General features: G+C 39.0%; 1 protein-coding gene across 1 annotated transcript in view; it reads left to right on the top strand.

Annotated features, from left to right (window-relative positions):
* Positions 1-25,848, top strand: part of LOC124606979 (splicing factor 3A subunit 3) — a 75,835-nt gene that overhangs the window by 12,379 nt on the left and 37,608 nt on the right. The gene's annotated exons all lie outside the window — the stretch shown is intronic.

Below are 25,848 nucleotides of genomic sequence, written 5' to 3'. Positions count from 1 at the left end.
TCCTAAATGCAATATAACATATACCGTACAGTTAAAAGGAAGTGACGCTTGATCAAGGTCCGCGTCACGTCCCATTTTTAACCAGACTTAACGTCTGAGAAAGTAAAGAAATAATAATCTATAACTGTTCCAGACATACAGTATTTTAAAATTTTTTCCAAAATTTGCATCTTCAAAATGGTGTGTGCAGTGTCATCTTTGGAGGGCTGTATCTCGGAGCAGAATTTTTTTTGGAGAAAACAGAAAATTCGTTTTATTTACTTACTTTTTCTTTTTAATGTATGCTTAATTCGATAACATCCTAGACTATGATGGTAAGATTTTTTCCTAGCCTGCCTGAATTGATATGAACTATGCCAATGATATTTTATCCAGTGTTCCTATGTTTTCCCACAAATGTGTTGTCTGCAATCTGTATTGTAGCTTTCAGCTTGCCATTTACTTCCCATACACTTGAATTTAGAAACCGTCTCACTTCTCATTAATTTTTCTTCTTTGTATACATTTAAAAATAAATGTTTCCTCTCTCCTGTTAGTTCCTGCCTTTCTTCATTTCATACAATGACATCCAGCCCTCCCTTAACAGTTACAGTGAAACCATATGTTCCCTGAAGACTTTAGTTGATAAGTAATTCTTCTTTATGTATTGCCAAATTTCAGATAGATGAGGGTTTTAAACATTGTAATCCTGTTTACATCAATAAGTGTAATAACAATAAAGTGTGTAATTTTCTTTTATCATAAGCATCATTTGTTTTATCATTCAAGTTTCTCAGGATAATGGAAGCGTCCGATTCCACCCGTCTGCTTTGACCCATGACGGAAACGACCATTCACAACTACTCCCATATTGTGACTATGACGTCATTACTTACACATCACAACAAACATGAAAATATTATATATAAAAACAAAGATGAGGTGACTTACCGAACAAAAGCGCTGGCAGGTCGATAGACACACAAACAAACACAAACATACACACAAAATTCAAGCTTTCGCAACAAACTGTTGCCTCATCAGGAAAGAGGGAAGGAGAGGGGAAGACGAAAGGAAGTGGGTTTTAAGGGAGAGGGTAAGGAGTCATTCCAATCCCGGGAGCGGAAAGACTTACCTTAGGGGGAAAAAAGGACAGGTATACACTCGCACACACGCACATATCCATCCACACATACAGACACAAGCAGACATATGTCTATGTTGCGAAAGCTTGAATTTTGTGTGTATGTTTGTGTTTGTTTGTGTGTCTATCGACCTGCCAGCGCTTTTGTTCGGTAAGTCACCTCATCTTTGTTTTTATATATAATTTTTCCCACGTGGAATGTTTCCTTCCATTATACAAACATGAAAATAGATTGAAAAGCGATCAAATGCATATTCATCGAAAAATATAATGAAGCTAATGGGACAGGAGGGGGAAGTTGGGAGTTTTTGGGTGGGGACAAACTAAAAATAAACACACGCCACTAAACAAAACGAGAAAAACAATAAAACAAAACAACTACAAACTTCCCAAAATCAACTAAAAACAATATCCACTGGAATCGATCACTACCCTTGACCTATATAGGTCAACAGAAACTGCTGATACCAAATCATAAAACCCAAAACGAGTACCACCTCCACAATCATTCCTAGCTAAAAAAAAAAGCCACCTACAACAACGAAATTGGAATCAAACACTTCCGTTGACCTATATAGGTCAACAGAACTACAGATACCAAATCATAAAATCCAAAACTAGCACCACCTCCACAATCGTTGGGAGGGGGGGGGGGGGGGGTAAAACCCTTCAGAATCACACCCTACAACTAAAAAAACCACAACAAAACAAATCCTCCACATCAAAATCAAAAAACACCGACCACCCTGCACCCACCTACGCCCCCAAACCTTACCAACAACAACAACCAGCCGCCCCCCCCCCCCTCCCCGCCGAAACCAAACTAAACCACAACCTCCGGCCTATACATCCTACTGACAGCCCTTAAAAAACCCCTAAAAATACAATAGCCCTCAGGGACACTTTTCCGCAAACAGTACTCATCTAAATGAGCCTGAAAGTTAGAAGAGCACCTCTTCCCCCCCTCCCAATGACACACGTAACAGCCCCCTCCCCTTTTCAAAAACCCCTCTATAGCAGTCGTACAGGTGCCAGTTTCATAATTCTTAAACTCAACACTGTGGTTCACTACTAAATGTAGGCGCTACAGTCTGGAGCCACATGACCGCTACGGTCGCAGGTTGGAATCCTGCCTCGGGCATGGATGTGTGTGATGTCCTTAGCTTTACGTAGTCCTACGTTCTAGGGGCTACCCCTGCTGACCCAACCCCCTAGAAGAAGAAAACACGTCCGAAACTATAGTGCTACCCACTTCTGCATATTCCTCAATCAAACCCACAAACTCCCTTTCTGTACGCCCCTCAACAACCCTAAAAACACATTCTGAACACCCAGCCCCCAATACCACAGCCCCCCACACCCATAAACCAACCACGGGCTTACCCCTCGCATACTTTCTCCTCCCAAACTGTGACACATCAATCTTTACAACCACCCCAGGCCCACCCGACTTACCCCTATATTTAATATATTCAGAACAAATCTCGTGACAAGAAGAATACCAATCAAGCACCGTCCTCTCACTGACACCCACCTCATGCACACAAAAACTGTGAGAGGATTGATAGCAAAAGCGATAACTCATCAACATAGTATCACGCATGGCCAACCTACACTTCTCGAACCAGGAACCTCACCGTATAGAGCGCCATAGGTTATCCCTGCGACATCTCCACATGTAGCTGTCCCTGGTCTGAGATGCCTGAACTTTGGTAAGCCTCGTGTCTTCTCCACACACCAAACATCTCATCACTTCCGCCAAGAGACCGAACAGGTGCAAGAACTTTATAAGCGACAACGCACTGTCACCCATAAGCCCCCACAAACGAAAACTGTTTATCTTCTGTGTCATATCCATACCTAACAGAGACATGACAACAACAATTATCTAAAGAATTCACACACAACGAACTGAAAACGACACTACAATAATTTAACCATAACAAAAATTAAACTGTCAAAAAATTCCACTAGACATGCAGTCAGCACAACAACAAAACCCATCAACGTCTACCACTCAAATGAACACAATACGCCACATAACATGCCACCCACAAACACCACCAGAGAGCACAACCAACCACAACAAAACGCCACCTACAAACACACCACAAGCACAAACTAAACCCACAACACCACACATCACGCAACCCACAAACACACCACCAGAGAACACCACCGACTGCATGAACACGACACCTGCAAACACGCTCACGAACTAAACTTCGTGCCATTGTGACAAGACATGCCACAACAGCCTTACGTCACTGGTCAAAGCCGATGGGTGGAATTGGATCCTTCTGTTGACCCAGTTTCTCATATTGATTTATCAAATACCTCAGTAGTTAATATAAAGTACTAGTTGTGATAAATGTAACTTTCCATCATATTCTGGTGAAACATAGGAATTATGTCTTGATGATGGCCAATTCGTCAGAAGATTGGAGGTGGCACTCATTGAAACATCATTTCATTTTTATGAAATCTACTAATTTTATATTAATTCAGCCCACTGGGAAACATGGAGTTCACAGGAGAGGTCCTTCCTTTGCGCTGTCCTAATCTGGCACACATCTTTAACTTGTCACATACAACCAAACACAGTGTACACTCCTCAGAGAGGGAGAAAATTCATTCGTAGTAAAAAGTATGAAGGTGATTCATTAGGTTCCAGCAACTGTCTCTGTCTATTAGGTAGTATAGCTGGTAACTTTTTCCTGATCCATGTATTTCCAGTTTATAGTTGCTCATACATTATGTTTGTGAGTACCAGTACGATTTTACTGACTCCTAGAAAATTTGATGGGTCATTCCATACTAAGTCATCCAGGGCCCTACACCCAGTTGTCATAGATGTTTACGAAAATTTATATTTGAATTGTATGCATAAAGACAAGAACATATTCAAAGTTTCATCCAATCGTGAGAATTAGTTTTTGAGTTATCACCGTTTAAAGTTTTAGGCTAATTGTATTTCCAAGGGCAATTAAGATGTAACAAAATCATGCATGTGTTTACAGAATTTGAAGCAAAAGCATTAGTTTTGAAGCTAGAGCCTAGAAATTTTCACTATTTTGTTCTAAATTAAACACTGAAACTGATAGATCTACAAAAATCCGATTTGGGTCATTCCATGTAAGTTCAACCTGGGGCTCCAGCTCATAGTCTCAGATTTGACTGAAATTCAGTAGACTAATTCTACCATATGTGGAACACTTGTGTGCAAAGTATTAGTTTCCCCTGCCAGATAGTTCGAGAATTATGACTTGTGAAAGAAGGGTGCGTGACCTGGAAATTGCAACCCGCATCTGGCAATCTATCTTCAGACCCAACTTCAGGTCTTCATAACTTTGGAACTATTCCACACAGTCCAGTGAAATTTTTACAACCCAGTAACATCCATTTAGAGAACACACTCCATGAATCAAAACACCAGCAACATATTTCTGAGGGATAATAAAAAATTCCAAAATGTGATTAAAAGATAGGTACACATTGTAGGTGCCCTCTGTGACAAATAAAATTCACTCAAAAAGAGTGTAAATTTTTTTGTGGTATGCTTAATGTGGCCTAAACACACACAGAACTCATCATGCCCATATCAGTCACAAAACCTGAGTTGCATGTACATGAAAATACAAAAATTTGAAAAATTACCTGAAAACATGGATTTCTACATCTACATCTATACTCCGCGAGCCACCTTACGGTGTGTGGCGGAGGGTACTTATTGTACCACTATCTGATCCCCCCTTCCCTGTTCCATTCACGAATTGTGCGTGGGAAGAACGACTGCTTGTAAGTTTCCGTATTTGCTCTAATTTCTCGGATCTTTTCGTTGTGATCATTACGCGAGATATATGTGGGCGGTAGTAATATGTTGCCCATCTCTTCCCGGAATGTGCTCTCTCGTAATTTCGATAATAAACCTCTCCGTATTGCGTAACGCCTTTCTTGAAGTGTCCGCCACTGGAGCTTGTTCAGCATCTCCGTAACGCTCTCGCGCTGACTAAATGTCCCCATGACGAATCGTGCTGCTTTTCGCTGGACCATGTCTATCTCTTCTATTAATCCAACCTGGTAAGGGTCCCATACTGATGAGCAATACTCAAGAATCGGACGAACAAGCGTTTTGTAAGCTACTTCTTTCGTCGATGAGTCACATTTTCTTAGAATTCTTCCTATGAATCTCAACCTGGCGCCTGCTTTTCCCACTATTTGTTTTATGTGATCATTCCACTTCAGATCGCTCCGGATAGTAACTCCTAAGTATTTTACGGTCGTTACCGCTTCCAATGATTTACCACCTATGGCATAATCGTACTGGAATGGATTTCTGCCCCTATGTATGCGCATTATATTACATTTCTCTACGTTTAGGGAAAGCTGCCAGCTGTCGCACCATGCATTAATCCTCTGCAGGTCCTCCTGGAGTACGTACGAGTCTTCTGATGTTGCTACTTTCTTGTAGACAACCGTGTCATTTGCAAATAGCCTCACGGAGCTACCGATTTTGTCAACTAAGTCATTTATGTATATTGTAAACAATAAAGGTCCTATCACGCTTCCCTGCGGTACTCCCGAAATTACCTCTACATCTGCAGATTTTGAACCGTTAAGAATGACATGTTGTGTTCTTTCTTCTAGGAAATCCTGAATCCAATCACAAACCTGGTCCGATATTCCGTAAGCTCGTATTTTTTTCACTAAACGTAAGTGCGGAACTGTATCAAATGCCTTCCTGAAGTCCAGGAATACGGCATCAATCTGCTCGCCAGTGTCTACGGCACTGTGAATTTCTTGGGCAAATAGGGCGAGCTGAGTTTCACATGATCTCTGTTTGTGGAATCCATGTTGGTTATGATGAAGGAGATTTGTATTATCTAAGAACGTCATAATACGAGAACACAAAACATGTTCCATTATTCTACAACAGATTGACGTAAGCGAAATAGGCCTATAATTATTCGCATCTGATTTATGACCCTTCTTGAAAATGGGAACGACCTGCGCTTTCTTCCAGTCGCTAGGTACTTTACGTTCTTCCAGCGATCTACGATAAATTGCTGATAGAAAGGGGGCAAGTTCTTTAGCATAATCACTGTAGAATCTTAAGGGTATCTCGTCTGGTCCGGATGCTTTTCCGCTACTAAGTGATAGCAGTTGTTTTTCAATTCCGATATCGTTTATTTCAATATTTTCCATTTTGGCATCCGTGCGACGGCTGAAGTCAGGGACCGTGTTACGATTTTCCGCAGTGAAACAGTTTCGGAACACTGAATTCAGTATTTCTGCCTTTCTTCGGTCGTCCTCTGTTTCGGTGCCATCGTGGTCAACGAGTGACTGAATAGGGGATTTAGATCCGCTTACCGATTTTACATATGACCAAAACTTTTTAGGGTTCTTGTTTAGATTGTTTGCCAATCTTTTATGTTCGAATTCGTTGAATGCTTCTCTCATTGCTCTCTTTACGCTCTTTTTCACTTCATTCAGCTTTTCCTTATCAGCTATGATTCGACTACTCTTAAACCTATGATGAAGCTTTCTTTGTTTCCGTAGTACCTTTCGTACATGATTGTTATACCACGGTGGATCTTTCCCCTCGCTTTGGACCTTAGTCGGTACGAACTTATCTAAGGCGTACTGGACGATGTTCCTGAATTTTTTCCATTTTTGTTCCACATCCTCTTCCTCAGAAATGAACGTTTGATGGTGGTCACTCAGATATTCTGCGATTTGTGCCCTATCACTCTTGTTAAGCAAATATATTTTCCTTCCTTTCTCGGCATTTCTTATTACACTTGTAGTCATTGATGCAACCACTGACTTATGATCACTGATACCCTCTTCTACATTCACGGAGTCGAAAAGTTCCGGTCTATTTGTTGCTATGAGGTCTAAAACGTTAGCTTCACGAGTTGGTTCTCTAACTATCTGCTCGAAGTAATTCTCGGACAAGGCAGTCAGGATAATGTCACAAGGGTCTCTGTCCCTGGCTCCAGTTCTGATTGTGTGACTATCCCATTCTATACCTGGTAGATTGAAGTCTCCCCCTATTACAATAGTATGATCACGAAACTTCTTCACGACGTTCTGCAGGTTCTCTCTGAGGCGCTCAACTACTACGGTTGCTGATGCAGGTGGTCTATAGAAGCATCCGACTATCATATCTGACCCACCTTTGATACTTAACTTAACCCAGATTATTTCACATTCGCATTCGCTAATAACTTCGCTGGATATTATTGAATTCTTTACTGCTATAAATACTCCTCCACCATTGGCGTTTATCCTATCCTTGCGGTATATGTTCCATTCTGTGTCTAGGATTTCGTTACTGTTCACTTCCGGTTTTAACCAACTTTCCGTTCCTAATACTATATGCGCACTATTTCCTTCAATAAGAGATACTAATTCAGGAACCTTGCCCTGGATACTCCTGCAGTTTACCAATATTACGTTAACTTTTCCTGGTTTTGGTCTCTGAGGACGGACGTTCTTTATCAACGATGATAATGTCCTCTCTGGTAAGCCGTCAGGTATTTTATCGTATCGCCCAAGGGGGGGTCCCTCTAACCTAAAAAACCCCCGTGTGCACGCCACACGTACTCTGCTACCCTAGTAGCTGCTTCCGGTGTGTAGTGCACGCCTGACCTGTCTAGGGGGGCCCTACAGTTCTCCACCCAATAACGGAGGTCGATGAATTTGCAACCATTATAGTCGCAGAGTCGTCTGAGCCTCTGGTTTAGACCCTCCACACGGCTCCAAACCAGAGGACCGCGATCGACTCTGGGCACTATGCTGCAGATATTAAGCTCTGCTTGCACTCCGCGTGCGATGCTGGTTGTCTTCACCAAATCAGCCAGCCGCCGGAAGGAACCAAGGATGGCCTCAGAACCCAAGCGGCAGGCGTCATTCGTTCCGACATGTGCTACTATCTGCAGCCGGTCACACCCAGTGCGTTCAATAGCTGCCGGAAGGGCCTCCTCCACATTACGGACGAGACCCCCCGGCAAGCACACCGAGTGCACACTGGCATTCTTCCCCGACCTACCCGCTATTTTCCTAAGGGGCTCCATAACCCGCCTAACGTTGGAGCTCCCTATAACTAATAGGCCCGCCCTCTGTGACTGTCGAGACCTTGCCGGAGAATCGGCCACTGGCCCAACAGGCGAGGCATCCTGTGGTGGCTCGGAAACGATGTCATCACCACTAGGAAGCACACCGTACCTGTTGGAAAGGGGTAAGGCAGCTGCCACGCGGCCAGATCCCACCTTCGCCTTTCGGCCAGGCACGCGCGAGCCCACCACTGTCCGCCATTCACCCTGGAGTGATGGCTGACCGGTAAGATGCTCACTGCCGGAAGACGCAGCGACATCAGGGGTTCCATGTGATTCCAAGGCCACCGAAGTAGGCATAGGTCTCACCACAGTTGCCCCAACGCCACTACGAGCCGACGCCTGCGCCTCGAGCTCGATGAGCCTAACAGACAAAGCCTCCACCTGCCCCCGAAGAGTGGCCAATTCTCCTTGCGTCCGCTCACAACAACCACAGTCCCTACACATGACTATGTTTACCCTACTCTATACGGTGACAAATTCCCAAGATAATCTTCTGATGAGCTACTCTGATAATCAAGAAACACTCACTGAAATACGAGACGCGAAAACTACGCTAGGTTTTCCCAGAAAAACCATTTAAAAGCTAAGCGCAGCAAATAAGTACAAAAACGCTTTATACAAACAGTACTCGCTGCTGCTGGTGCTCTCGCTCTGGCTGTCACAAGACAACTGCTGATTCAAGTGACTAGTGGCTAACGGCCGCGAAACAAACAAAAGACGGTTTTAGGGCGCTTTCTGTTCTAAACGATCAAGAAAACACTAAGAAATCTAACACGAAAACTACGTAAAGTTTTATCAAGAACTGTTAGTTACTATGCAGAGCAGATAAACACAAATAGAATCCCTTCCTTAGTGGAAGGTCGTAAACAAAATGCAAAATAAACGCTTTATACAAACAGTACTCGCTGCTGCTGGTGCTCTCGCTCTGGCTGTCACAAGACAACTGCTGATTCAAGTGACTAGTGGCTAACGGCCGCGAAACAAACAAAAGACGGTTTTAGGGCGCTTTCTGTTCTAAACGATCAAGAAAACACTAAGAAATCTAACACGAAAACTACGTAAAGTTTTATCAAGAACTGTTAGTTACTATGCAGAGCAGATAAACACAAATAGAATCCCTTCCTTAGTGGAAGGTCGTAAACAAAATGCAAAATAAATGCTTTATACAAACAGTACTCGCTGCTGCTGGTGCTCTCGCTCTGGCTGTCACAAGACAAGTGTGGTAACACAAAAGGGACAAGTGGTATCCAAGCCAAATTTCTCACACTGCATAAGTAGACCATTATGATATATATCTCAAAATTTCAGCATGTCATTGCGAGACATTTGTGTACAATGAAAGTTGACAGATGTATTTGGTGATGTGGCCATTGTTCCACAACACAGTTTTGTAAAAACATATCGTAAACTGTTCTGCCTCTTCTTATCCTCTCCCACAACTGTTTAATCACTAAGCAACAACATATAGAGAGATTAACACAACCTTTCATTTATGTTTACTGCACCTCAACAGCTAAAAACCAGTCGATTGTACTTCGAACAGAAGTTCTCCCACACTTTAGCTACTGCACTCTGTACATTGAGTGGCAAATTGTACTGTCTTCCTGACACTGTGGTAGGAACTGGAACTGTCATAAGAATACATTCAAAAGGAGTCCAACACCTGTCTGCCAAACGTGGACAGTGGAATGATCTTGCTGGTCCTGCTGGTGCCATGAAGTTCACAAATACATCACCTTCTGCTTCACAGCACTCTGCAACACACCCTAAGTACCATTTGTCATCATAAATAGCAGTAACATAGCAACCTGGTTGTATGTTGCTGCTTTTGTTTCTGAATCCTTAGTCAGACGCATGTTGTGCATGAACCTGTAGTTATAATCGGACAGTCTGCTCACCTGCACATAGTCAGAGTCCGCTGGAGAGAAGTGATGATGGCTCCTTGTGCCTGCAACAGTTTTAACGTGTTCTAGTCTGCTTTTTAGCAACTCTTCGACTGATTTCACCTCATCTTTCGATTGTATGCCAGAGATATTTTTCTGTACCCAGGTAAATAATTGAAGAGGTGTTAGAATGTGACCTTCTGTAGGGTGCTGCAGACTAGCTCATGATGCCATGCGCTTAATGGTAGCATCAGTACCATCACACACATCACCTGATTCACCTCTGTAGTAAATTGCAAATGGCTGGAGAGTTGTTTGACCGTTGTCCCAATGATATCCTCAGATGGCATCTTGAACTATAAATGCATAATTTTCAGAGAAGTCTAGTACTACTATAATTTCATCTTGTTTCAAATTGTCCTTACAAAACTGGAGATAAGCTGATTGTGCTGTTGCTGTGAAGCTGTGTGTGGTCAGTTTGTCCAGTTTTTGACAACATATTTCAACAAAAATCTTCCACTGTACTTGTTTCAAGACTTGTGCGATCCATGTGTGTCCATTGGTTATAAGAAACAAGTTCATCGTCATCCATAAGGAGTTCACCATACAGTTTGTTATTCATGTGTTCTTCGAGATTTGCCTTACCAGGACACTTTTCACACCTGTGTATCCTGCACTGGTAGGAACTGATGTCACACACTAGCAGCTTCATTGCACCTTTGTAATCCAGACCAGAATCCTTTATAGCAGCAAACATCAGGTTAGCATTTTGATGGGTCTCTCATACACAAACATTGTGTGTGCCCCTTGCACTTACAGGCACAACCCATTTTGGCTGAAGATTGAAAAAAGATGGTAAATCTACTTTGGTATTGGGATAATTTTCCTTGAATTCTACATATAGTTCTGATATGTTGCATAGCAACAGACTTTTTTGCATCTGTACACGTACATTTCCCATTTTCACCGTTACAGTCTTTTTTTCCAGACATTATTCAGCTGTAGTCATTATTTTCATAAAACTCCGACACTAGCACCTTCATTTCTGAACTCAATTGCTTGCCTTACCTTCTGAAGTTGTGGAAGCACTCCTTGGGTTGCTTTTATTTTCCTAGCTTGCTTTACCGTATATGTAGAAACATTGAATTCCTTTGCAGTGTAGTCAGTAGACCAGCTGGAGAGTGCAAGGGTAAGAATAGCTACTTTTTTCTGGCGTGTGGATATGGCACATTTTTCTTTCAAATCATGCACAATTTTGTCCAAATCGGAGCATTTCTGGCATGATTTCTGTTCCTTTGGAGCAGATAGTTCTTCCTCTTCCACCTTTAGTGTGTCAGCTAATTTATGTTTTAATTCCATTTGAGCTTCTTGTAGTTTTCTTCTACCATAGCTGGGCCTGTCTCTTTTCCCAACTTTGTGTATCTTCGTGGGAGACAAACCAAGAGCAGTCACTGAAGTATTTAATTGCTCATCCGCTGTGGTTGTAGGTGGCTGATACTCCTCGTCGCTGTCATCTAAATTATCAGAATATTCTTCATTTTTTAGCAGTGTAACACACCTGGAACATAACTTTTGTCCTGGTTTCATGTTAAGTCCCATGCACTGATTCACTTTCAATACTGATTTGATATCAATTTCTCTGTGGCTACATTTCACTGTCTTCTTATGAATCTGAAATGGGTCAAAACAACTTCTTTGTAGAAAAAAATACTTATCCAGAAACACTTTCATATGGTGATAACAAACACTAAAGTTTCCTGGAACTGTACTTCTTGTGCCCACAGGGTGTATCCCGGATCTCCATAGCAACAAATCTTAGTCCGATTCATCCAGATCATACAAGACAAAGCAAATGCCACATTTTGTTTCATATGTTGTTTTATGACATTCAGATGCTTGTGCTCTACCAATTCTGCAACTTGTTTGAACAAAAGCACCACTAGTACACCCCTCTGCCTCCATACTGGCTTTCCACAACAGTACTGACCGGTCTGAACTAGAATCTTAAAAAGTCAGGTGGCTTGCGGAGTATGGATGTAGATGTAGATGTAATTGTTGCTTGTTTCCTTTGTTGTTCCTGCCTAACAATGACTCATTCTGTCCCTGAAAACTACCATTGTTTAACTTTCTGTTGCCTAATGGTTCCCAACAATTGCTGCAGCTTTATCTGAAACAAGCTGTCTGCATCATCACTGTTACTTGCTAAATCATGTTAAAAGAAACGTAACCAAATACATCTCTTTCAACTTTTATTGTACACAAATGCCTTGCAATAACAAGTTGAAATTTTGCCACATATTATATTATGATCTACTTATGCAGTGTTTGAAATTTGGCTTGGATATCACTTGTCGCTTTTGTGCTACCACACTTCGAAAATCAATGTTTTTCAGGTAATTTTTCAAATTTTTGTATTTTCGTGCGTGTGCATGTAACTGTGTTTGTGTGACTGATATGGGCAAGATGAGTTCTGTGTGTGTTTAGGCCACATTAAGCTTACCACAAAAAATATATATACTCTTTTTGAGTGAATTACATTTGGCATAGAGGGCACCTACAATGTGTACCTATTTTTTAATTACATTTTGGAATTTTTTATTTTCCCTTAGAAATATGTTGTTGGTGTTTTGATTCATAGTGTGTGTTCTCTAAGTGGATGTTACTGGGTTGTAAAAATTTCACTGGACTGTGCGGAATAGTTCCAAAGTTATTAAGACCTGAAGTTGGGTCTGAAGATAGATTGCCAGATACGGGTTGCAATTTCCAGGTCACGCAACCTTCTTTCACAAGCCATAATTCTGGAACTAATTGGCAAGGAACTTAAAATTTTGTACATGAGTGTTCCACACTTCGTAGCATTGGTGTGCTAAATTTCAGCAAAATCTGAGACTATCAGCTGGAACATTTTCTCAAATTGGTTGAAGTGACATGGAATGACCCATTTATAATGTTTATTCGTATTGAAGAACTGTACTGAACTCAAAATATTGTTAATTTCAAAATTGTGACGTAGCTGTAGAAAATTATGAATAGCCAAAATCTCTCTCCAAGTAACCCAATACAACCATGTATTTTTGAAAACAGCATAAAATTACCTTTCAAATGCTCAAAAAATTGTTGGGGTTCTGAGTTGTAACAATTTTATATCAAAGTCAAATTTTGTAATTTACTGAGTAAAATACAGGGCTATTACAAATGATTGAAGCGATTTCATAAATTCACTGTAGCGCCATTCATTGACACATGGTCACGACACTCTACAGATACGTAGAAAAACTCATTAAGTTTTGTTCAGCTGAAGCCGCACTTCAGGTTTCTGCCGCCAGAGCGCTCGAGAGCGCAGTGAGGCAAAATGGCGACAGGAGCTGAGAAAGCGTATGTCGTGCTTGAAATGCACTCACATCAGTCATAACAGTGCAACGACACCCGATGACAAAGTCAAACGCTTTGAATTTTCGGCGCGGTTGCAACAGCTCATGGAAGAGGATGCGTTCAGTGCGAAACTTGTTTTCAGTGATGAAGCAACATTTTTTCTTAATGGTGAAGTGAACAGACACAATGTGCGAATCTGGGCGGTAGAGAATCCTCACGCATTCGTGCAGCAAATTTGCAATTCACCAAAAGTTAACGTGTTTTGTGCAATCTCACGATTTAAAGTTTACGGCCCCTTTTTCTTCTGCGAAAAAAAGTTACAGGACACGTGTATCTGGACATGCCGGAAAATTGGCTCACGCCACAACTGGAGACCGACGGCGCCGACTTCATCTTTCAACAGGATGGTGCTCCACCACACTTCCATCATGATGTTCGGCATTTCTTAAACAGGAGATTGGAAAATCGATGGATCGGTCATGGTGGAGATCATGATCAGCAATTCATGTCATGGCCTCCACGCTCTCCCGACTTAACCCCATGCGATTTCTTTCTGTGGGGTTATGTGAAAGATTCAGTGTTTAAACCTCCTCTACCAAGAAACGTGCCAGAACTGCGAGCTTGCATCAACAATGCTTTCGAACTCAGTTATGGGGGCATGCTGCGCCGAGCGTGGGAGGAACTTGATTATCGGCCTGATGTCTGCCGAATCACTAAAGGGGCACATATCGAACATTTGTGAATGCCTAAAAAAACTTTTTGAGTTTTTGTATGTGTGTGCAAAGCATTGTGAAAATATCTCAAATAATAAAGTTATTGTAGAGCTGTGAAATCGCTTCAATCATTTGTAATAACCCTGTACATGTTTGAGACAATAATTAAATATTTGAAGTCAATACAACTATGAAAATACCAAATGAACTCAATTATTTTAAAATAAAAGATACATACATTGAGAATTTTACAAATTAGGTTTACTTACATTTGACTACACGAGTTGGCAATTATTTGTTTTCAAACAAATCCTTTGTACAAAGAGGTTTTGATGACTTTAAAGTTTAATAATTATTCAGTTGAAGTATTATGCTAAGTTTATATGACTCAATATGTACAATAATTACTTTTAAATGTCCATTAAGGTATTTTTTTTTACAGTAAAATGTTGAAATTGTTCCATGTTTTGATGACTTCCTTTCAGGAATTAGCATCAATCTTATATGATCTGCCGAACTGAGATGCTACCTCTGCAGGAGCTATTACACATAGAAGATGGGCTGGTGGAACAGGTCATTTGTCTTCTTTTTGAGGCCAAAAGAGAGTTTCTGCTGGTCTGGTGCATAAAAAGAATGTGATAGTCCCCTCCTTCTTCATTGGAACCCAGAATCATTCCTAGCCACCAGTTTTGCTCATAAATGCGTGCAATGAAAGAATGTAGGTTAAGTTTAATAGTTGGGATAGTCACAAAAATATTTTGTTTCAACAAAATTTCCCCGTCTGAACTCACTTGTTTGGCTGTAATTTCTTCGCAAGAAGCTGATTAAAAATAATGGAAACTTCTTGTACCCGGTATTGTTTGACCCATTTGAAATCTAGTTTCAAGCATTGTTCTTTTAGTTTCAATTTCTTATTACTTTAAAATGAAAAAGTATATTTTTGAGAATAAACTTTTGCAAAAATTGTACATTTGTTCAGCATTTATTATCTGCTCACTTTTCCTACTGCTCTGCAAGTTTTTTTTGTAATAGTTCTCTTGGCTGTGCCCCCGATCCCATCGCATGTTGTTTTACCATGACTCGTAGCATGAAATGACCAGTTTGCATTTAATTTAAAATCTTTGTAATGAAAACATAAATTTATCATGTTTTTAAAGTTTTTGTGCTGAGCACTGCAACCATCTGTAAAATACTTAGTTTGGTCAACATCAGGAAAGTTTTGTTTTATGAAATCTATGGTTTTTTCCTTGTACTGAATATACAAATGGTACATCATGCTTTAGATCATCTGAAATGAAACACAATGATGTTTCTCTTGTGGTGGAATCTTCATTTTTAAAAAATCACTACTGGATGAAATGAGCAGCTCGAAGTGGCCCCAGTGGTAGGATTGCACTTCATTTTGCAGAATGAAGTTACAGTTTTCTGCAAAATCCATAGGAACTAAAACCTCATTAAATGTAAAATTTTCTTTTCTCTGCTTCATGTAAGAGTTTTGAGTTTTTGTGATGTAAGAGTGAGGTATCAGAGATTCAATTTTTTTTTAAATAGTAAAAGCAGTAAATTCCTTGCAAGGTAGTAGCATTGTTTGTAAAGTCATTCTGCCATCACTTGAAACCCACTGCGAAAATTTAATGTCTTCATCTCCATCTTAGTCTTCTAGTATTTCTCTTAGATGTAGCTGTAGTGATTCACTTGTTTTTGGGCACACATCACAATGTCTTAACATACAGTCCCTGTTTTGTCTACCACAAACCAATTTGTTCATCATAGTGTGTATTGATTCTTTATCATGCTGTTTCAGAGCATTTCCTAAAAGCTCAACGTTTTGGTGGTACAAGCAAGCACACACACTGTGAGTTCCAGGTGAACCAGAAAGCTCACACCATTTCGGTCTCAAGGAGCAAAATTTGGAAAATCAAATTTTAATATTTGGGTGTTTTTCTTTAAATGCAATAAATAGTTCCTTTAAGTTGCATGAAATAATTCTTTTTGTCTTGTGAGTATTTTTTTATTATCTAACTTTGTCTTTAGCACCTAGCAACATGTAAGAAAATTCATCATCTTCATAAAATAATTGGACAGTGTCTGTTGTTTCTTGGGGAAGGGTTCTGCCATGTTTGGATTGTATCTAAGCCAAAATACCTTTCTCTTTTGCAAGCGTTCTGGCTTTTCTCACGAAATATTCTGATACATTATATTTTTCCGCTGCTTTTCTGTGAGACCAAGACTTTGGAGTGATTGTTAATCTCTGTATTTTTTCACATGTGGTTAAGTTTATCTTGAGTTTTTCCTTCATAGTAACCACTAAATGATAAAGATCCTCAATTTTGCCTTCAGTTCATTACCTTGAGTTGTACTGTCAGCTTCACTTGAATCATTGGATTCTTGTACTTTCAAAACAAATGACAACTTTTTTTAACCTGCTCTTTTGGTTTTTTAAACTTCTTTTTAGCATATTTTTTTCTTCAGTTGGGTAAATAATGACTGAAGTTTAAGTGTTGTCACATCCAACCCTAAAAGAGTTTCATACAACTTCTCTCTTTCTACTACTCTTTTTGCATTATTTAATTCAATATTATTTGCTTTGTCACTTCCAAGTAGAGCAATACCTTCATGATCTAAAGTAGGTGTTGCCTCCTTCAACAGTTTTCTACATGTACTGCGCAACAGCTTTCCTGGCACTAAAATAATGTTGTTATTTTCCTTAACATATTTTGCTTTTTCCAGAGTAGTTATCCTCAAATCTTTCTTCTTTGTTAAAGGTACAGAATGTTTCTTAAATGGATCACAACAGGATTTTTGGTTATTTTCAAAATATTTCTTTAGACAACCTTTCCGAAATTAAATAAATGTTTTTGCTTTTTGTCAGTGAAGTACTTTCACATGAAACATTTAGTAATGAACCTGCTGAATACTTAAAATTAGTTTCATCTTTACTTGAGCTATGGCAAGAAACACACACAAAACAAAGTTTTAAAAATTAAATTATAACTGTGTTTATATAACAATTTTTTAAAATGTTATTAAGCACAAAACACTAGGCAGTTAACATGAACAGAGCAAAATGCACACTGATAGACTTGCAGTACAGGCAGGCTGTAGGAGAGGGAGGGTTTCATGTCCTGGCTTGAATTTCATGTCTTGACGGAAGACAGCAGGCAGACTGCTGGCTGACTGGTGAATTTTTCATGTGCATTCTTGCATAGTAGTACTGCCTTATCTGAACTTCAACACACTTCCCATGACTCCAAAAATGTACGTTTCTTGACTTTAACTTCAGCTAAATAAAACAAAAAAGATAAATAAAATTACAACTACAGTAAAGTCTTTGTCCCAATTTAAAAATACGTAACAAAAAATGTACCAATAAATTACTGTTTTAAGTAGCTGATCTTCCAAATTATAGTTTTAAAACCTTTTACTTCTATATAATCTCTATATAACGTCTACTATAACCATTTTGAATCTTAAAACAGCCGTTCTATATGCTTTGAATAGATAAAACTTGTTTTGACTTCAGTATAAGATAAAATTGTTACAACTCAGAACCCCACCAATTTTTTTGCACCATTTGAAAGGTAATTTATGCTGTTTTCAAAAACATTTTGTTGTACTGGGTTATTTGGAGAGAGATTTTAGCTAATCATAATTTTCTACACTTACTTCACAGTTTTGAAATTAACAATATTTTGAGTTCAGTACAGTTTTTCAATGTGAATGAACATTATAAATCGGAGTTTTGTAGATCAATCAGTTTCAGCGTTTAATTGAGAACAAAATAGTGAAAATTTCAAGGCTCTAGCTTCAAAACTTAACGATTTTGCTTCAAGTTCTGTAAAAGCATGCATGCTTCAGTTATGTCTTAATCGTCCTTAGAAATACGATTAGCTGAAAACTTTAAACGGTGATAACTCAGAAACTGTGTGACAGAATTGGATGAAACTTTTGATATTTTCTTATCTTTATGCATAAATTTCACATATAAATTTTGGAATAAATCCAAAAACCTTGGGTTTCATATCTACTTTTGGCTGTATGATTTGGCGTGGAATGACCCTGATACCTTCCATTTCCAAGGGCGTACACAATCTTACAAGGGAACCTCCCCATCGCACCCCCCTCAGATTTAGTTATAAGTTGGCACAGTGGATAGGCCTTGAAAAACTGAACACAGATCAATCGAGAAAACAGGAAGAAGTTGTGTGGAACTATGAAAAAATAAGAAAAATATACAAACTGAGTAGTCCATCCGAAAATAAGCAACATCAAGGAAATTGTGAGCTAAAGAGCGCCGTGGTCTCGTGGTTAGCGTGAGCAGCTGCGGAATGAGAGGTCCTTGGTTCAAGTCTTCCCTCGAGCGAAAAGTTTAATTTTTTATTTTCAGACAATTATCAAAGTTCAGGCACTCACACATAATCATCTTCGCTCTCCAAAATTCCAGGACATGTTCAGATTTGGTTGGGCATATGCAGGATTTGACGGTCTACACACGGAAAAATTTGAAAACGTTAAAAACATTTGTTTTGACAGGGCACAGGGAAAATTGTGCGACTGTGAAACTGTTGCATTCATTTGTTGCAGTTTATGTGACAAACTTATGTGTTCATCACTTTTTTGGGAGTGATTATCACATCCACAAGAAAACCTAAATCGGGCAAGGTAGAAGAATCTTTTTACCCATTCGCCAAGTGTACAAGTTAGGTGGATCGACAACATATTCCTGTCATGTGACGCACATGCCGTCACCAGTGTCGTATAGAATATATCAGACGTGTTTTCCTGTGGAGGAATCTGTTGACCTTGCGATGAAATGTTTTCTCGATTGATCTGTGTTCAGTTTTTCAAGGCCTACCTACTGTGCCGACTTATAACTAAATCTGAGGGGGGTGCGATGGGGAGGTTCCCTTGTTAGTATAAACATCTGTATCTGTTTGCAACGCTATATTCAGTATCATTCCTCATTTTCAGATCTCACTTTCTTCTGTTATTACTTTGAGGTCCGATCAGTTAGAATAATTTTGGGCCCAGAAAACCAGCCACTTGTGCCATTATTTGAAATGTTAGTGGTACATTTGTTTTTTGTGAGATGTGATCCCTAGAGGACTAAAGGGGGAAAATGTTACATTGCTACCAAATCATTGTAAATTATCAAATTTCATTCAAAGGAAGTCATAATTTAGAAGCTTTGCACTAGTTAATTGCAGTTGTTAGGTCTCCAGTGGCATGTTACATACAAAATGCCCTTTTTTATACCCTATAATGACAATTTTACTGCCCAAGATCTTATTGAAAAAGAAGTCCTTATTTGTGTTGTGCACTAATTAAAAATTATCGTAACTCCATGAGTACTTTACATGTGAAATGGGTTGAGAGTCTTCTGCTTAATATGGTGTTATTACAAGCTAAGCACAGCCGAGATCGGTTTTCTGAGGTTGCCCAGCGATTCTTCTTCTGCCGCCTTGTGTTCCTCATTTGTTGCTTCAAAATCTGGGTGTACACCATTGTCGTCCATACACACATTGTCTTCCTCTTCACTAAATTATCCATTGTCTGTGTCTTTGTCAGCTTCTTCCAGCAAATCATCCAATGTGTTGGTGTGAAAACCAAACTCCTCTCTGTACATGTGCTAATTTCAGTAGCAAAAGACAAGATTAGCACAGAATAAGAGCAATGTGATATAAACTAAACCATCACTAAACATTCATAATATTTACAGAAAGAATACCAGTGTCACCAAATTGCTGGAGTTGGGCAGTAAATTATTCACCCGTTGTTAACAACAGTTTTTGCCATGAATACCTGTTCCTCATGTGCCTAGTTTGGCAGGAACCACGAAGAGATACCTACTGCAATTGTAAATTTTATGAGATTGTAATAATCTAGGGTTAAAGCATAATATACACTAAAAAAAGATTAAACTTAAAGGTTTTTTTCATCTTTGTTTTGATTTCTGCATATTTTATAGATGTGATGATAAAGTATAATTCCTTTATTTATCAAAGAAAAAACACCAACATGCCATGTTTCCAGAAGTCTGGGTCTGTATCTCTGTCATCCGTACACACAACATTATCTTTCTCTTCACTAAATTATCCATTCTCTGTTTTTGTCAGCTTCCCTGAGCAGATCATGCAGTATGTTGCTGTGAAAACCAAACTCTGCTCTGTATATACTGCACTAATTTCAGTAGCGAAAGACAAAATTAGCATGATGGAGTGCTACACAACCAGTTTCGGCCTCTTATTAATGCCATCTTCAGCCCCTGTGCACTCCATATATAGAGATCAGATACATTGATGCATGCATAAATGGGGCCATCAATAACTGGATTCCTTGAATTTTTTGTGGAATGACATTGACCGTTTCCAAGTCTTTGAAGGGCACATTCCACAAAAAATTTGCGGAATCCAGGTATTGATGGCTCTGCTTGTGCATGCATCACTGTATTGGGGCGTGAAGGTGGCATTAATGAAATGCCAAAACTGGTCGGTTAAATAAAATAACAGCTTCTGAAAACCTACCACCATTGTGTGATATTTCTTTGGTAAATATGTGGCTGGTCAGTGTCTTGTATCCATGATGGATCAACAGAGACAAAAAGTATAATTGTCCTTCAAAACAAAAATTATAATGTGACTTCTTCAGCAATTTCACTCATAACTGGCTTTTGTTGTGTGGAAAAGTCTGAAGCATTGTGACTTGCAGAGAGGTATGTTCCAGCAGGGCAATACCAGTTTATTTTTTTGCTGTTTGCTTTACCCAGACTGTTTTGTCTTCTCTGAACAAATCTTGTATGCTGCTTCAGCATGAGTTTCATATTTTAAAAAATGAGATGAAGACAAATAACACTAAACTAAGTTGTAATTACAGTAGTAGCATCTGTATCAGCCATATTAGCAATGAAAAATTGTAGCTGACTGAAGATTATCTGAGTATGAATCTTCATCAAACTGTTCCCTCCTCAGATATTTCTCCCTCCGATTCAGAATCGTTTTTTCTTCTTCTAGAGGTTCTAAAATTCCTTGCTTGCTCAACATGTTTATAGTAGAATTACAGCAAATTCCAAAATCTACCAAATAAATTCACAAATTTCATGACTTCACAATCACACAATGTCTCAATAAGTTGTGACAGCAGCTCTTACATTCGCTACTGTTTATTTTTTTTAATAATTCTAGAAATTGACAACAGGAGGCAGTCTTGTCAAGGGGCAGATAGTGAGACGTCCATACATTTCATACTAGAATAGTCCACATTTTGAGTTATAGGTGGCTTGGTGCATTGTTATGGGGTGAGTTGCACTTGGGCTTGCTCACCAAAGTGTTAACCCTACTTTCAACTGAAGCAGCATTTTTCTTTACTTCATCTGTGTACATGGATTTGTTCACTTACATTCGTCTAGTAATTGTTTCTCTTGACTCTTGTGTGCTTTTTATCTGCAAGTTGACTTTAATACATTTTTCAAGATGAACCTGATTCCGACCTAAAACACTGAAAGCCGGTTTATAATAAACCTATAGAGTCAAGAGGAATGTTCATTACGAGTTGTCTGCTTCAACCAGTGATTTAATGTTAATATACAGGGTGAATCAAAAAGAATACCACAACTTTAGGAATTTAAAACTCTGCAACGACAAAAGGCAGAGCTAAGCACTATCTGTCGGCGAATTAAGAGAGCTATAAAGCTACGGTCGCAGGTTCGAATCCTGCCTCGGGCATGGATGTTTGTGATTTCCTTAGGTTAGTTAGGTTTAACTAGTTCTAAGTTCTAGGGGACTAATGACCTCAGCAGTTGAGTCCCATAGTGCTCAGAGCCATTTGAGCCAGCTATAAAGTTTCATTTAGTTGTACATTTGTTCGCTTGAGGCGCTGTTGACTAGGTGTCAGCGTCAGTTTGATGCTAAGATGGCGACCGCTCAACAGAAAGCTTTTTGTGTTATTGAGTACGGGAGAAGTGAATCGACGACAGTTGTTCAGCGTGCATTTTGAATGGAGCGCCACCACATTGGCACTTATCTGTCCGTAACTACCTGAACGTCAACTACCCGAGGCGATGGATCGGCCGCCAGGCAGCCGGTGACAGAGCACTTCATCACTGGCCTCCAAGAAGCCCCTGCGATTTTTTTTCTTATGGGGGTATGTTAAGGATATGGTGTTTCGGCCACCTCTCCCAGCCACCATTGATGATTTGAAATGAGAAATAACAGCAGCTATTCAAACTGTTACACCTGATATGCTACAGAGAGTGTGGAACAAGTTGGAGTATCGGGTTGATATTGCTCGTGTGTCTGGAGGGGGCCATATTGAACATCTCTGAACTTGTTTTTGAGTGAAAAAAAACCTTTTTAAATACTCTTTGTAATGATGTATAACAGAAGGTTATATTATGTTTCTTTCATTAAATACACATTTTTAAAGTTGTGGTATTCTTTTTGAATCACCCTGTATGGTATGATGTCATCTTTTTGTGCATACTTATGTTTTGTTGTTAGTTGGCAAAACTTACAAATGTGAAAGCGAAGGACTTGTTTGTGGTGAGAAACTGATCTAATAGCTTTGCTGGAGATCTAGGTTAGGTTGGAAGGAGACAATCTGGTTGTGAGTTGGTGAAGTCGATGAATGTGAAACTTAAAAAATTAACTGTTTGTTATGACAGACTGATTTGAAGCTTTGCCCATTTAAAAAAAAAAAATCAACATTGATATCATGTTGTTAACGACAGTAATGTCACTGCTCAAAGCTGATGACATCCTAGCCTGTTAGTTCACTTGCGATATTCTACTTAAGCAAATAAATTTCACAATAATAGACATAAATATGTCTGTAACAGTAAAACAATCTTTGTTCATTCATTTGTGTACCTTGCCCAAGTCAATGAAATTTGTTTGCTTGCAATGTTTGGTGTGAACACCATACAGTCATAATGACGCTGTTGGAATGTGCCAGGCAGAGGGGTTGGCAATTTTCTAGCTCCCAAAGTTCCTGCCAAGTTCTAATAGTTAGCAAAGTTAGTTATGTGATTTGTCTACCATCTTTGCATCATATGTGTGTGTGTGTGTGTGTGTGTGTGTGTGTGAGAGAGAGAGAGAGAGAGAGAGAGAGAGAGAGAGAGAGAGAGAGAGAGAGAGGGGATAACTCTAAAGCTAGCAAGTTTTCTTACCTATGTGCATGCCTATCAACAATCCCGCGTTTCTGCTTTTCAGTGAGTAGTTTCCTGTACTCCCAAATAATTTACGAAATAGAGTTAATCATGGCATCTCAAATAATATTGAGTGTGTCTGTTCTCAGGGTTTAGTAGGGGGAGAACACACTGGGTAGTGCCATAGTTCGATCACCCATCAATATTGCGTGGTGTGTAGTCACTCTAGACACCTCAGCTGTTGCCCCTTTTTCTAATGACTTAACAGTTCTTCCAAATGACTCATCAAATGCAACACAGCAGTTGCTGCAGCTACAGAATAGTCTAGGGTATTGTTTGGAAATAAACCCCTATTTAGCCAGCACCCTCCCAATCGTAACATGTTTCCAACATTTCTTTAGTAGTTAGCCAACCTTTTCCTACAAAGAAAGTACATCCTGAGTGAAGCAATGAGTGTGTGTCATTGTGTACTGTCGTATGAGATGGTTTTATCGGTGTTGCCATCTCCCTATACTGGAATTAAAAATCCTACTCAGCTACATTTAAATGTTTATTATACATTAAACAACTGTGAATCTGTTGTCTTTTAATCCATCCTTCATTATCGTAAGTTATTCGGGACCAAACATTATTATGTAAATTTTGTGGTTAGTATTGTGCGCTGTGGTGAAATTAAGTATCCCAGTAGCTCTTTCAGAGTAAGGTTGCAAGTTTTCCAATATCAAATTTTAGGAGATGGGAAAAACTGACAGTCTTATGTGATGGCAACAGACTCTTTCCAGTTCATACTTAATGAATGACTACAGTGTAGACTAACCAAATGCCATAGATAATCCTTTCTTGAAATCTTATCTGCCCTCTGTTTGGGCACATGAGCTCCTTCACATTTAACTTGGCTCTTCTTGTCAAGAAAGCTAAAAGCAAATACTCTTTCAGCTCGTAATGACCTAATTGTTATTTAAGGTCATAACACTAATAAAGTATTAAAAGTTTACATAATTTCAATTTTAGGCTGTATTTGGAACAAAGTAAATAAATTTTTAGTGTGCATATAAACTTTTTCAGTATTCACTTAATTGTAAGGCCCTGATTCTCAACAGGATATAATACAATTGAGTTTTTACTTGGTTTTAAGATGAACAAAATAAAAAATTGTCAATTAACTTACATCAAAAATTACAATAACAATAATTTTTAAATTCTCATCTTCTTGCACTAAAAATAATTAGTGCATTAACTGCCATAAAATTAATATTGCAGTGTTAGAAACTAACAGTCATGTCAGTGATGTAAAAAATAGTTTTTGTGCACTTATTTTGAAATTGCACAAAATAAAAATTGCTAATAAGAGTGAAAACTGCAATAGCTATAATTTCTAAAGTCTTAACTGCCTCACCTGAGACAAGTTAGAACATTCCACAATTTTGGCAGTGGTGCATAACATATGTTTGATGGGCAGAGTTTGCACCTGGCGTCTTCAGTTTTGATTTCCGCCACTAGGGCTTGGCATTGAAGAATTTTCTGTTTGATGTCTTCTAACAAAGGCCACTGATTGTTCATTTTATAGCAACTTTTTGTAGCTTCAAAGTAAGGAAGAACTAGGAGTATTCCTAGTTCATCGAGAGGTTGTTGACCCATTCCATAGGATGTGAAGAAATTGTCATATGTAACATTTTGTCCTTTCCTATCTGCTCATGTGTTAGATCCATGACAAACTGCATGCCCTATTTTTTCCAGGTGTTTGGTCAGGTAGCTTTCCTCAATAAATTTGTCTTTTCAAAACATAAAAAAGTAGCGCTATGGCACAGTGGCCGTATTTTGAGAATTTACTTGATATGTGTTGTCTGAATGGATAATGTCCACTGAAAGCTATCAGTTGAATTTGTGCCAGTTTTATATTGTTTTGAAAGTATTTCAGACCATTATTCTGACAGAACTCTTATAAGTGCTAGCTTGACATTTGCTAGTGGTATTTGTACATGTAGCAAATTTTAAGCATGTGTGTCATATAAACCGAAGGGACAAGTGAAACACACTAAGCTATAACGAGGGGGAGGTTATGAATTTTTTCATTCGAGATACAGACTGTGTAGAATGTATAGAAAAACAGTCATCAAATTTCAAGCACTAGCATTTAAATACAAAAAAGATAACAAAAGAGCATACTCCTTTTTTTGGTCACATTGACATGAAGATAGCATCAGGCTTAAATTTTTGCTGATAAGTAGAGAGAGGCTCTCCAAACTCTTCATTATGACAAGGAATGTATTATTTTATACTGTTTTGGGTAATACATTTATGATTTACTATGGCATTTTGATCATTGATCAATGCATATTCTTAATTTTGTACTAAATATCTGTCTTTAATACTAGCTCAGAGGGTGGTCCAGTACTTCCCATAGAACTAAGAGACACAAAAGTTCAACTACAATAGTGCTTTTTGGCACTTCACACACAATCCATGACATTGTACATTTCATTTTTATATCAGA

Source organism: Schistocerca americana, chromosome 1, assembly GCF_021461395.2.
Source record: "Schistocerca americana isolate TAMUIC-IGC-003095 chromosome 1, iqSchAmer2.1, whole genome shotgun sequence".
NCBI lineage: Eukaryota > Metazoa > Arthropoda > Insecta > Orthoptera > Acrididae > Schistocerca > Schistocerca americana.
Note: the sequence above shows the minus strand (reverse complement) of the source record. Positions and strands in the feature narration are given on the sequence as shown.